Source organism: Lithobates pipiens, unplaced genomic scaffold (genome assembly GCF_037356315.1).
Source record: "Lithobates pipiens isolate NorthernLeopardFrog02 unplaced genomic scaffold, aLitPip1_a1.2 Scaffold_18, whole genome shotgun sequence".
Taxonomy (NCBI): domain Eukaryota; kingdom Metazoa; phylum Chordata; class Amphibia; order Anura; family Ranidae; genus Lithobates; species Lithobates pipiens.
Genome location: NW_027507758.1, coordinates 581,799,286 through 581,811,964, shown reverse-complemented (window position 1 = coordinate 581,811,964; position 12,679 = coordinate 581,799,286). Strand labels below are relative to the sequence as shown.

The 12,679-nt window shown below is 44.8% G+C and overlaps 1 protein-coding gene across 5 annotated transcripts in view; it reads left to right on the top strand.

Moving 5' to 3' along the window:
- DNMT3A (DNA methyltransferase 3 alpha) overlaps positions 1–12,679 on the top strand; it is a 346,591-nt gene that overhangs the window by 228,861 nt on the left and 105,051 nt on the right. Inside the window, exon 1 of one of the 5 annotated variants that reach the window (XM_077489112.1) lies at positions 2,628–2,786. The exons of the other annotated variants lie outside the window; for them this stretch is intronic. The gene's annotated coding sequence lies outside the window, so the exon portion shown is untranslated. Of the gene's footprint in view, positions 1–2,627; positions 2,787–12,679 lie in introns of those variants that run through there. 5 annotated transcript variants of the gene reach the window in all.

Here is a 12,679-nt window from a genome sequence, read left to right as displayed (position 1 = left end):
CTTCATTAAATAGCATGCTTTTGTATTAATGAGACTATATCTACATTAATGAGCATGTCCCTAAATGAATAAACCTGTCCCTTTGTTATTGAATAAGCAGATCCCTCTTTCTTGCATATTAATAACCCTGTCCTCACATTCATTAATGAGCATGTCCCTATATTAGTAACCCTGTCTCTATATTCATTAATGAGCATGTTCCTATATCCATTAGTGAGCATGCCCCTATATTAATAACCATGTCCCTGTATACAGTAAATGAGCATGTCCCTATATTAATAACCCTGTCCCTGTATATAGTAAATGTCCCTACCCTAAAGATCATGCTCTTATGTTAATGGGACTGTCCCTACATTAATGATCATGTTCTCATACTAAGGGGAATTTCCCAACATGAGTGAGCCTGTCACCGCATTACTGAACTTATCTTTATTTTAGTGAATGAAGAGGGTGAAGAACTGAAGTTACTCTGCAGAGCTCAGTGAGGAGAGCTCTGAGAGCTGATTGGAGGGAAGGGACACAACAGAGCTGAGGCTGTCAATCATCTGCTGATCCCTCCCCTGTCACTATTTATCTCTTGGTGTCAGTAAAACTTGTCAGAAGTGACTTGTGCTGATCGCAGAGGATGGAAGCAGCAGACAGAAATTACGCTTAATGCTCTGGATGGACACATGCGCAAACACTAGAAGGGATATACTTTGTTCATATTTCATGTCAAATTTACAACCACTTTAAAGAGCCTGCATCTGTATTAAATCCATATATAAATGAGCCTCTCATAATGTTATTTAACCTGTCCCTATTATAAGGAGCATGCCCCTGTTCACTAAGCCTGTTCTTTCATTGATTATCTGATTGGTAAATTAACGAGCATACCCTTGTTTACCAAGTCTGCCCTAATATTAATTAGCTTAGCTTATTCATCTGATTTGGACTTTTTCACTACCTATCTTCTGGGCTACCCACTTGGATGGTTTATGCCTATGCAGTAGGAGTCTACCACCTTTGTTTATGTATTTCTATGCATGGTCTTTCTTGTGGTTTGTTTCCATAAGAAATATGTTTTTATGATTGGTATTTTGTATTAATAAATTTGAATATATATATATATATATATATATATATATATATATATATATATATATATATATATATATATATATATAATGTTCTTTATTATACAATTTTCTTTTTTTAATTGCCTTTTAAAATCCCACTTCTGAGGTTTATCTTTCAATGTTTAAAAGGATGATTTCAATTTACATGCCAACCTATGGGAGTCTATTCATTCTTTAATATTAATTAGCTTATCCCTGTATCAGAGAGCATACCCTTGTTAAGCAAGCCTGTCTCAATTTGTTATTGAGCAGATTAAAACAAATGCTAAACAAAAATCGCTGTAAAAACGCACTACATGCTTTTCTGCAGCTTCTCCATTGAACCAAGAAAGCTTTAAAAAAAATAAAAAAGCACAGTTTTTCATTTAAAAAAGTCCCTGATCCTTTCCAAAAAACGCAGCAACTGAAAAAAGCATAGATGTGAACGTATCTCATGGCAAACCATGTAAATGAACTTACTGCATTTCTGCAAGGTTTGAACCAAGTCTAAAGCCCCGTACACACAATCCGAAAATCGTACGAAAAATGCCACGTTCAAATCGATCGTACGATAATCGGATCGTTAGTACAGATCTTTCAAGAGCCAATCAGGACAGTTCATCCAATATTATTCTATCGGACATGCATGGAAAAATTTTTTAGTATGATGCCAGATTGTACGAAAATCGGATCGTTAGTACAGAGCTTTCAAGAGCCAATCAGGAAAGTTCATCCGATATTATTCTATCGGACATGCACAGAATTTTTTTTCGTACGGTGCCAGATCATACGATAATCAGATCGTTAGTACAGAGCTTTCCAGAGCCAATCAGGACATTTCATCCGATTTTTTTCGCACGAAGCCAGATCGTACGATTTTCGTTTAAGCAGTACAGCTACCGTTCCAAAATGTAATACAAATGCATTACAACACATGACATCACTTCCGAATTTTTTATTCTGACGTATGAGAATTTTCGTGACTTTATTAAACTCATCAGATTCAACGTGAGATTAGCATACGAAAAAACGGACGATCGTTCGTTCGATGATTGGATCGTGTGTACGGGGCATCAAAAATAGAAAAAAAAATCTTCAACCTTATTTAAAAAAAACGCACTGCACTTAAACGCTGAGATCGATAGTAATAGATACTTTATTATGGGGAACCACGACACATGGGTTAGAGTGCGTCAGAACGCCAGCCTTAAGATGCAACAGTGCAAATGGGCCCCCTAATAAAAGGAGCATGCCCTTGTAGAAGATACCCTGCGGCTGTACTTCAGATCCTGGCCTGGCATGGGAGCTTTGCCCCTATGTGGCTGAGCCAGTCTCTATATTTTTGCAGGCTGTCCGCAGCCTGTTCCTTCTCCTTGCAGGAAGCACATTGTGGTGTTTGCAGACAGAGTTGGCTCTGTTCCAGCATTTGCTTCTGCTGCCCCCTCCTCCCCCCCCTTCTCCTTCCCAGCCAACCACAACCCTCCACCGACAGCACGTGAACCGCTCTCTTAGACAAAGAAAATTCTCAGTTCTTTCCCCCCTTTGGCCCCCAACCTATCCCACCCCCCCTTCCCATCTCGCTGCAATATCTGAGAGAGGGGGTGTGAGAAGAGGGGGGATGTTGGGGGGCGTGAGGAGGACACAACACCTGACTGCATCCTCACTGCTGTACAGCACCAGGGTTTATGGGTATGTCCCTTCACCTCTTTCCTGGGATCATTTCCTTATTTTTGCCATTTGCGGCCATGTTTTGGTGGTGGTGGTGGTGGGGGAGAGCAGAGAAAGTGAGTGAGAGAGAGAGAAAGTGAGAGAAAGCGAGAGAAGGGGAGCGAATGAGGACAGAGAGTGCTGAGTAAGATTGTTTTTTTTTTTTTTTCCATCCTGTGATTGAAGCAGGAGGATGGCGCTGGCACCCTCCTCCAAGATGCGCACTGAGGCTTCCTTCTCCCACATCTGTGCCAGGAAAGGGGGATTCCTAGTGACGGTGGTGTTGTACCCAGACTCACATGGTTAAGAACCCTTTCCTTGTGGGCACGCAGAGGGGTTAAAGCATATTGTTTGCAGAAGCAGTGCCGTAACTAGGTACCCGCGGGGTTAAATTATGTTCTTTTAAAGTGGCAGTTGACGTACTTTACTGGCACTGTCAAAAAAGAAAAAAAAAAGGGTAATGACAGCGTACTGTTATCAGGGGGTTCAACTCTTCGCCAAGTTAAAATGTGCCTCTTATGGGGGCAATTTCATACAGGACATCTACGTCGGTCACAGGATTAGGAACATGCTCCTTGTGATGCCATGTCATTGGCAATTGGCAGGCTCAAGAACATACAACAAGACCACCGCATGCGTTGTGGTGCAGTGCATGGCCGAAATGGCACAGGTCCAGTTTTTGGTCCTGCCAGCCCATACAAAATGAAATGGCTTCCTCAACGCAGCGCGCCATAACACACAAAATGTATACTATAAAGTGCGGGCATTAATAGGTGCCCTTAAAGATGCTGGCTCTGGGAATTGTTGGCCCTAATCCAGGCTGCACAACCTAGCGGGTCACTGACCTGGGACTGGAGTTCACATGGTACTGCTTGCCTGTTCTATGTTAGCCCCAGAGAAGGTAATCCTCATCCAGCTTAATAATGGGAGCTTCCATATTTAGACAGGTTCTCTTCAAAACATGGCTGTGGCATGCTAAGTACCTCTGGCATTCAGGGGGTTACGAGGGTGTTCTTCATGTTGGTTGTACCACGATAGCATTATAGAGAATGTACAATACTCCGTAGTAAGCCCATAGGGTGAAGACTTGTTCCTCCATAATGGGCAACCCCGGCATTTCAGAGGTTAAACCAAGTTTCTTGCGATGCCATGTATCGCTGCTCTGCTCTCACAAGGTCTGTAGGCACTTACACGTTAATAGTCCTTTTCACAGGATGCCAAAGTCTTACTGGGCAACTTTGGTTTTCACGAGACCAAGGACTCATTCCTAGTGGTGGCCATTCAGTTCTTTATGGCATCAGCCCCTTCTCTGGGTACCCCTGTTTGAGGAACTGATGAAGACAACGTCATACCAGGGAATCAGGGGGCAACAAATGGTTGAAAAACCCGTTTGTTGGTGGTGTGGCGTTAGATGACTGCAGCTTTGACAGGGTTAAGGTCTCCGGTTCCAAGCCGGCTAAAGATGGACTCTCTATGATGGCAGTGCCGCAGCACCCCCCGGGTGGTAACAGGTTGGAGGATTTATACCTATCAGAAGCAATATGATGCTGGGTATAACCTGTCTATAGTTGGTATACTTGGGGTGTGCTGTGAATTATGGTACACAAACCACAAACTGGGATTCGCTGCTAAAATCTTCGTATTATTTACCATTGTTATTATTTACAGGACACCTTCCAACAATGTCACATTCATTGCATTTGTTCTGCCATTTGCCTGTTTGTAAAACCCGGTCATGTCTCTATGTATTCCACTCTCCATGTATATGTTTTGAATCAATAGCCAGCAGATGGATATTGTTATACTGTAGTGAAGTCCTGTCCTCAACTGCACCGCTGTGATCACAAAGAAGCGATGATTTGTATACATATACCGTATGTAGAAATGCATTTTTTGTTTTACGGATTCTAGTGTGTGCTTTTCAGATTCATCCTATAGCTGGCTGTGCAGCAACCAGGTGTGGAGTATACTGTACAGGGTCAGGTGTGGAGTATACTGTACAGGGTCAGGTGTGGAGTATATTGTATGGGGTCAGGTGTGGAGTATACTGTACAGGGTCAGGTGTGGAGTATACTGTACAGGGTCAGGTGTGGAGTATACTGTACAGGGTCAGGTGTGGAGTATACTGTACATGGCCAGGTGTGGAGTATACTGTACGGGGTCAGGTGTGGAGTATACTGTACAGGGTCAGGTGTGGAGTATACTGTACGGGGTCAGGTGTGGAGTATACCGTACAAGGTCAGGTGTGGAGTATACTGTACGGGGTCAGGTGTGGAGTATACTGTACAGGGTCAGGTGTGGAGTATACTGTACAGGGTCAGGTGTGGAGTATACTGTACAGGGTCAGGTGTGGAGTATACTGTACGGGGTCAGGTGTGGAGTATACTGTACAGGGTCAGGTGTGGAGTATACTGTACAGGGTCAGGTGTGGAGTATACTGTACAAGGTCAGGTGTGGAGTATACTGTACAGGGTCAGGTGTGGAGTATACTGTACAAGGTCAGGTGTGGAGTATACTGTACAAGGTCAGGTGTGGAGTATACTGTATGGAGCCAGGTGTGGAGTATACTGTATGGGGTCAGGTGTGGAGTATACTGTATGGGGCCAGGTGCGGAGTATACTGTATGGAGCCAGGTGTGGAGTATACTGTATGGGGTCAGGTGTGGAGTATACTGTACGGGGTCAGGTGTGGAGTATACTGTACAGGGTCAGGTGTGGAGTATACTGTACAAGGTCAGGTGTGGAGTATACTGTACGGGGTCAGGTGTGGAGTATACTGTACGGGGTCAGGTGTGGAGTATACTGTACGGGGTCAGGTGTGGAGTATACTGTACGGGGTCAGGTGTGGAGTATACTGTACAGGGTCAGGTGTGGAGTATACTGTACAGGGTCAGGTGTGGAGTATACTGTATGGGGCCAGGTGTGGAGTATACTGTATGGGGCCAGGTGCGGAATATACTGTATGGGGCCAGGTACGGAGTATACTGTATGGGGCCAGGTGTGGAGTATACTGTACGGGGCCAGGTGTGGAGTATACTGTATGGGGCCAGGTGTGGAGTATACTGTATGGGGCCAGGTGTGGAGTATACTGTATGGGGCCAGGTGTGGAGTATACTGTATGGGGCCAGGTGCGGAATATACTGTATGGGGCCAGGTGTGGAGTATACTGTATGGAGCCAGGTGTGGAGTATACTGTACGGGGCCAGGTGTGGAGTATACTGTATGGAGCCAGGTGTGGAGTATACTGTATGGAGCCAGGTGTGGAGTATACTGTATGGGGCCAGGTGTGGAGTATACTGTATGGAGCCAGGTGTGGAGTATACTGTATGGGGCCAGGTGTGGAGTATACTGTATGGAGCCAGGTGTGGAGTATACTGTATGTAGCCAGGTGTGGAGTATACTGTATGGGGCCAGGTGCGGAATATACTGTATGGGGCCAGGTACGGAGTATACTGTATGGGGCCAGGTGTGGAGTATACTGTACGGGGCCAGGTGTGGAGTATACTGTATGGGGCCAGGTGCGGAGTATACTGTATGGGGCCAGGTGCGGAGTATACTGTATGGGGCCAGGTGTGGAGTATACTGTATGGGGCCAGGTGCGGAGTATACTGTATGGGGCCAGGTGTGGAGTATACTGTATGGGGCCAGGTGTGGAGTATACTGTATGGAGCCAGGTGCGGAGTATACTGTATGGGGCCAGGTGTGGAGTATACTGTATGGGGCCAGGTGCGGAGTATACTGTATGTAGCCAGGTGCGGAGTATACTGTATGAGACCAGGTGTGGAGTATACTGTATGGAGCCAGGTGTGGAGTATACTGTATGAGGCCAGGTGTGGAGTATACTGTATGGAGCCATGTGTGGAGTATACTGTATGGGGCCAGGTGTGGAGTATACTGTACGGGGTCAGGTGCGGAGTATACTGTACGGGGTCAGGTGCGGAGTATACTGTACAGGGTCAGGTGTGGAGTATACTGTACAGGGTCAGGTGTGGAGTATACTGTATGGGGCCAGGTGTGGAGTATATTGTATGGAGCCAGGTGTGGAGTATACTGTATGGGGCCAGGTGTGGAGTATACTGTATGGGGCCAGGTGTGGAGTATACTGTACGGGGCCAGGTGTGGAGTATACTGTACGGGGCCAGGTGTGGAGTATACTGTATGGGGCCAGGTGTGGAGTATACTGTATGGGGCCAGGTGTGGAGTATACTGTATGGGGCCAGGTGTGGAGTATACTGTACGGGGCCAGGTGTGGAGTATACTGTATGGAGCCAGGTGTGGAGTATACTGTACGGAGCCAGGTGTGGAGTATACTGTATGGAGCCAGGTGTGGAGTATACTGTATGGAGCCAGGTGTGGAGTATACTGTATGGAGCCAGGTGTGGAGTATACTGTATGGAGCCAGGTGTGGAGTATACTGTATGGAGCCAGGTGTGGAGTATACTGTATGGAGCCAGGTGCGGAGTATACTGTATGGGGCCATGTGTGGAGTATACTGTATGGGGCCAGGTGTGGAGTATACTGTACGGGGTCAGGTGCGGAGTATACTGTACGGGGTCAGGTGCGGAGTATACTGTACAGGGTCAGGTGTGGAGTATACTGTACAGGGTCAGGTGTGGAGTATACTGTATGGGGCCAGGTGTGGAGTATATTGTATGGAGCCAGGTGTGGAGTATACTGTATGGGGCCAGGTGTGGAGTATACTGTATGGGGCCAGGTGTGGAGTATACTGTACGGGGCCAGGTGTGGAGTATACTGTATGGAGCCAGGTGTGGAGTATACTGTATGGAGCCAGGTGTGGAGTATACTGTATGGAGCCAGGTGTGGAGTATACTGTATGGAGCCAGGTGTGGAGTATACTGTATGGAGCCAGGTGTGGAGTATACTGTATGGAGCCAGGTGTGGAGTATACTGTATGGAGCCAGGTGCGGAGTATACTGTATGGAGCCAGGTGTGGAGTATACTGTATGGAGCCAGGTGTGGAGTATACTGTATGGAGCCAGGTGTGGAGTATACTGTATGGAGCCAGGTGTGGAGTATACTGTATGGAGCCAGGTGCGGAGTATACTGTATGGGGCCAGGTGTGGAGTATACTGTATGGGGCCAGGTGCGGAGTATACTGTATGTAGCCAGGTGCGGAGTATACTGTATGAGACCAGGTGTGGAGTATACTGTATGGAGCCAGGTGTGGAGTATACTGTATGAGGCCAGGTGTGGAGTATACTGTATGGAGCCATGTGTGGAGTATACTGTATGGGGCCAGGTGTGGAGTATACTGTATGGGGCCAGGTGTGGAGTATACTGTATGGAGCCATGTGTGGAGTATACTGTATGGGGCCAGGTGTGGAGTATACTGTACGGGGTCAGGTGCGGAGTATACTGTACGGGGTCAGGTGCGGAGTATACTGTACAGGGTCAGGTGTGGAGTATACTGTACAGGGTCAGGTGTGGAGTATACTGTACGGGGCCAGGTGTGGAGTATATTGTATGGAGCCAGGTGTGGAGTATACTGTATGGGGCCAGGTGTAGAGTGTACTATGCAGGGTTAGGTGTAGACCACATTGTAGAGAACCAGGTGTAGAACTTACTGTATGTGTCCAGGTGTGAAGTATACTGTGCGGGTCCAGGTATGTTTCAGATTGTGGGGTAGACTGTAGTAGGCTAGGTGTAATGGCAGTAGAAGGTAGGTGAGATCATGGAAGGTGTGGCGTAACTAAGACAGACAGACATCCATTGTTTCAGGGCTGCGTATCGGACTGTAGCAGGAGAGATCTGCTTTACGACTGACTGTCTTATGTAGTAGATGTGAGTAGTTGGATTTGTATTGGACTGTATCAGTGAGTCCCTTTATAACTGGATGTAACTGACTATATATATCAGGCCAGGTGTATACAGTATTTGTATCATGTTAAGTGTGTATCTGTATCAGAACAGGTGTTTATTTCTATCAGATCCAGTGTACATATGAGTGTATCTGATCCAGTGTACATATGACTGTATCAGATCCAGTGTACATATGAGTGTATCAGATCCAGTGTACATATGAGTGTATCTGATCCAGTGTACATATGAGTGTATCAGATCCAGTGTACATATGACTGTATCAGATCCAGTGTACATATGAGTGTATCAGATCCAGTGTACATATGACTGTATCAGATCCAGTGTACACATGATTGTATCAGATCCAGTGTACATATGAGTGTATCAGATCCAGTGTACACATGATTGTATCAGATCCAGTGTACATATGAGTGTATCAGATCCAGTGTACATATGACTGTATCAGATCCAGTGTACACATGATTGTATCAGATCCAGTGTACATATGATTGTATCAGATCCAGTGTACATATGACTGTATCAGATCCAGTGTACACATGATTGTATCAGATCCAGTGTACATATGACTGTATCAGATCCAGTGTACATATGACTGTATCAGATCCAGTGTACATATGATTGTATCAGGCCAGGTGTGTATTGGATTGTATTAGGCCAGATGTGTAACTCACTGTATCAGCCAGCTGTGTATATGACTGAATCGGGGCAGGTTTATATCGGACTATATCAAACTAGGTGTGTATCTGACTGTATTAGGCCAGGTGTGTATCTGACTACAATGGTGTAGTTGTGTGTCTAACTGTATCAGGGCAGGTGTGTATTTGGCTTTATCAGGCAAGGTGTATATCTAACTGTATTATGTTAGACGTTCATCTGACTGTAATGGCATAGTTGTGTAGGTGACTACATCAGGCTAGGTGTATTTCTGACTGTATCAGGCAAGGTGTGTATCTGATTGTATCAGACCTGCTTTGTATCTGACTTTATCATGCCAAATATATTTCTGATTGTATTTCTGACTGTGTCACACCAGGTGTGTATATAACTGTATCATTGTCACCCATTTATAGCACAATCTGGGACCAGATCTGACATTCTATATACCCCTTAGTACAGGGACCAGGTCTGACATTCTATATACCCCCTAGTATGGGTACCAGGTCTGATATTCTATATACCCCCTAGTACGGGGACCAGGTCTGACATTCTATATACCCCTAGTACGGGGACCAGGTCTGACATTCTATATTACCCCCTAGTATGGGGACCAGATCTGACATTCTATATTACCCCCTAGTACGGGGACCAGGTCTGACATTCTATATACCCCCTAGTATGGGGACCAGATCTGACATTCTATATTACCCCCTAGTACGGGGACCAGGTCTGACATTCTATATACCCCCTGGTATGGGGACCAGATCAGACATTCTATATACCCCCTGGTATGGGGACCAGATCTGACATTCTATATTACCCCCTAGTACGGGGACCAGGTCTGACATTCTATATACCCCCTAGTATGGGGACCAGATCTGACATTCTATATTACCCCCTAGTACGGGGACCAGGTCTGACATTCTATATACCCCCTGGTATGGGGACCAGATCAGACATTCTATATACCCCCTGGTATGGGGACCAGATCAGACATTCTATATACCCCCTAGTATGGGGACCAGGTCTGACATTCTATATACCCCCTAGTATGGGGACCAGATCTGACATTCTATATACCCCTAGTATGGGGACCAGATCTGACATTCTATATACCCCCTAGTATGGGGACCAGATCTGACATTCTATATACCCCCTAGTATGGGGACCAGATCTGACATTCTATATACCCCCTAGTATGGGGACCAGGTCTGACATTCTATATACCCCCTAGTATGGGGACCAGATCTTACATTCTATATACCCCCTAGTATGGGGACCAGGTCTGACATTCTATATACCCCCTAGTATGGGGACCAGGTCTGACATTCTATATACCCCTTAGTACGGGGACCAGATCTGACATTCTATATACCCCCTAGTATGGGGACCAGGTCTGACATTCTATATACCCCCTAGTATGGGGACCAGGTCTGACATTCTATATACCCCCTAGTATGGGGACCAGATCTGACATTCTATATTACCCCCTAGTATGGGGACCAGATCAGACATTCTATATACCCCCTAGTATGGGGACCAGATCAGACATTCTATATACCCCCTAGTATGGGGACCAGATCAGACATTCTATATACCCCCTAGTATGGGGACCAGGTCTGACATTCTATATACCCCCTAGTATGGGGACCAGGTCTGACATTCTATATACCCCCTAGTATGGGGACCAGATCTGACATTCTATATTACCCCCTAGTATGGGGACCAGATCTGACATTCTATATTACCCCCTAGTATGGGGACCAGATCAGACATTCTATATACCCCCTAGTATGGGGACCAGGTCTGACATTCTATATACCCCCTAGTATGGGGACCAGATCAGACATTCTATATACCCCCTAGTATGGGGACCAGGTCTGACATTCTATATCCCCCCTAGTATGGGGACCAGATCTTACATTCTATATACCCCCTAGTATGGGGACCAGGTCTGACATTCTATATACCCCTTAGTACGGGGACCAGATCTGACATTCTATATACCCCCTAGTATGGGGACCAGGTCTGACATTCTATATACCCCCTAGTATGGGGACCAGGTCTGACATTCTATATACCCCCTAGTATGGGGACCAGATCTGACATTCTATATTACCCCCTAGTATGGGGACCAGATCAGACATTCTATATACCCCCTAGTATGGGGACCAGGTCTGACATTCTATATCCCCCCTAGTATGGGGACCAGATCTGACATTCTATATTACCCCCTAGTATGGGGACCAGGTCTGGAGTGACTTTCAGGGCTCATACAAGCCTGTAACTACCTGAACATTGTCGGGCTTCCCAGGATCTTTATATATACACAATAGCCCTTCTCTTGTCCTGTATGCTGGGTGCAGTTCTCAGTATCTGTTCTTTTTTTTGGATATATGGACTCTGCACAGTATCACTTTTCCAATTACATCTATAATAAGAGTATATTTTGTAATGCAGTAGGGGTTTCCCTTGATGTACCAATGTATGATACTTTGCACCATCCAGTGACCAAATGCAGTCTTTTCTGTTTTAAATGTAAATGTAAAACCTGCATCTAGTACAGAAAATAGCCTAATAACATTTGTTATTTTGCCCTATTCTCACAGAACGAATGTACATGCACTTTCACTTGGTGAATTGCATTTTTTTTGCAAGTACACCCATAGTGTGTGAGGGTGTCAGGTACTGGATTTGCCTTTTTGCTGCCCACTAATTACTACAAGAAGAAGATATAGTGGTAATTATTTAGTATGAGTAGGTGAGAAATATGTAGTCTGCCTACAAAAATAAACTACCTGAACCTTGTGAAGGGTCAATGCAATGCAGCTTGTATACGCACCATGATGTGTGCGCTCACTGGTGTGAATGAACCTGTATAAAATGAATATATAAAGGCATTCAATTTCCTATTGTAATTATCAGGGTGTTTGAATTCTAAAAGGTTCTATCCCCTAAACCCCCAAATATATTTATATTACTGTATCTCTATGTATATATATATATATATTACTGTATCTAACAAAAGTAAGTACACCCCCCACATTTTTGTAAATATTTTATTCTATCTTTTCATGTGACAACACTGAAGAAATGACACTTTGCTACAATGTAAAGTAGTGACTGTACAGCTTGTATAACAGTGTAAATTTGATGTCCCCTCAAAATAACTCAACACACAGCCATTAATGTCTAAACTGCTTGAGTTATTTTGAGGGGACAGCAAATTTACACTGTTATACAAGCTGTACACTCACTACTTTACACTGTAGCAAAGTGTCATTTCTTCAGTGTTGTCACATTAAAAGATATAATAAAATATTTACAAAAATGTGAGGGGTGTGAGATACTGTATATATATATATATATATATATATA